The sequence below is a fragment of the Musa acuminata genome, chromosome BXJ1-3 (assembly GCF_036884655.1).
Source record: "Musa acuminata AAA Group cultivar baxijiao chromosome BXJ1-3, Cavendish_Baxijiao_AAA, whole genome shotgun sequence".
NCBI classification, from domain to species: Eukaryota; Viridiplantae; Streptophyta; class Magnoliopsida; order Zingiberales; family Musaceae; genus Musa; species Musa acuminata.
Genome location: NC_088329.1, coordinates 7,515,171 through 7,517,390, shown reverse-complemented (window position 1 = coordinate 7,517,390; position 2,220 = coordinate 7,515,171). Strand labels below are relative to the sequence as shown.

General features: G+C 45.5%; 1 pseudogene; it reads right to left on the bottom strand.

The window, feature by feature from the left end:
• LOC135636887 (cytochrome P450 71B37-like) lies at positions 1-1,748 on the bottom strand (annotated as a pseudogene).
• Positions 1,749-2,220: the final 472 nt, after the last annotated feature.

Sequence of the window (2,220 nt, the reverse complement as noted above, 5' to 3'; positions counted from 1 at the left end):
CACATATGACTGCCTTTATTCAATCTGATACTTTAACAGGAACATATTAGCACGAATCATTTAAATCACTTGTACAATAAACAAAAGTATCATTTAAAGTACTTAGACATATTAGTACTTTAACATGCACGAGCAATTCAGGCTGTTGTTGCATCATATTTGGTGGCCATGAGACAAAGAGCATACTCTCTATGTACAGTAACACCAGGGGCTTCCTCCATACTGATGTCCTCCTTCACCATTCCAGGTGGTAAATGCCAATCAAAGGAGTAGATGAGGTTGGCAAGCACAAGTTCCACCATTAACATTCCAAGATTCTTACCGGGGCAGATCCTTCGACCTTCGCCAAATGGTATGAGCTTGAAATCCTGCCCATTTGCCTCCATGGAGTCATGCATGAACCTCTCTGGATCAAAGACATGAGGCCTCCCCCACGAATTGGGATCTCTTCCTATCGCCCAAGCATTCACATACATCCATGTTTTGGGTAGAATATCATAGCCATTTAGCTTAAAGTGCTGCATGGTTTCCCTAAGAAGTAGCAGCGGAGCGGGAGGGTGCAGCCTCATCGTCTCCTTGATGACACACTTCAAGAAATGAAGTTGGTGAAGGTCACTCTCCTTCACCTCCCCTTTGCTTCCGACACATCCTCTTACCTCGTCTTGTGCTCTCTTCATCAGCTCAGGTTGTCTGATGAGCTCCGCCATCGCCACTCCACGGTTGCCGAGGATGTGTCCGTCCCAGCAACGAAAATATTCTGCATTTGAGCTTGGTTATTATGAAAGAGAAAAGGCGTTAACAAGAACTGGATGGTGTGAAAAGGGTGGCATCAACTACCATGAGCACTCCTTTGATGTGGTCTTCTGTTAGACCCTCCTCATCCTTTTGCATGCGGAGCAAAGCATCTAAGAAGTCTCCGTCCTCTTTACCTTGTTGCCTCAATCGATCTTGGTGGTAATCTATATGGCGTTGGTAGATGCTATCGAGTTTGAGATAGGCCCTTTCAAGTCTGGATCTCATCCCACTTAGCCTATCAACCCACCCCAACAATGGTAAGTAATCAGATAAAAACAAGCCACCGACCACCGCTTGGGCTTCTCTGAGCATGTCGTGGAGTTGGATGTCGCCTCCATCGTCGAAGCCGGAGCCAAAGGCAGTTCTGCATGTCATATTGCAGGAAAGCGAGCGCAGCAACTCGCTCAGGTTGACCATGGTCGAAGCGCGAGCGTGAGAACATATCAGTTTCGTCACTCGCTCCATCTCTTCTTTTCTTATGTCCCTAAAAGAGTTGATCTTCCTGGCGCTGAAGAGTTCGACGGTGCAGAACTTCCGAAGCTGCCTCCATCGTTCTCCGTATGGGGTTAAGGAGACGTCGGAGAAACCGTATGAAAACTTGGAAAAGGAGAGGGGCGAAGGCCGACTGCAGCACTCAAGATCGTGTGTCTTGAGCACTTCCTTAGCCATCTCCGGCGAGGACACGACGACAACGGGGACTCGACCAAGTTTCAAGTGCATGAGAGGTCCATGTTTCTTGGAGAGTTCCCAAAGGGAGCGATGCAGCAAGCTGCTCCCCAAGAGGTGGAGGTGGCCGATGACGGGGAGCTTGGGTGGGCCTGGAGGGAGTTTCCTGGTCGCCGAGCCACCTCTCGCCTTCCGACCTGCGAGAAGAAGTGAAGACAGCAGTGCGAGAACAACGAGAAGAGAAGGGAGAGAGGAGAGCAGGAGGGGTGGAACTGCCATGGTTTTGTTTTGTGATGGTAGTAGCTCACGTATGTTGACAAGGGAAGGGAAGGAGTGCCTGCTGATTTATAGTTGTGACACTGTACCGAACTAATAAGTATTTTGTTCTTTTGAGATTAATAAAAATAATAAATAAGATAATTATATATCTAACTAGCGGCGGAACAAGTTAGATCAAAATTCTTCTCTTCTAACTGACAGTTGGATATTGGGGCACTGAGTTGATTTATTCTCATATTAATTGCTGCACAACAAGTACTTTGTTCTTTTGATAATAATGGAAATAGTCGACAGGATAATTGAATATCCAACTAGCGGGACAAGTTAGATCAAAATTCTCTTCTAACTTATAGTTGAATATTGTGGCAGAGTTAATCTGTTTTGATATTAATTGGTCTTCAACAAGTACTTTGTTCTTTTGATATTAATAGAAATAATAGGCACGATAATCGTATATCCAAATAGTAGGACAAGTTATAT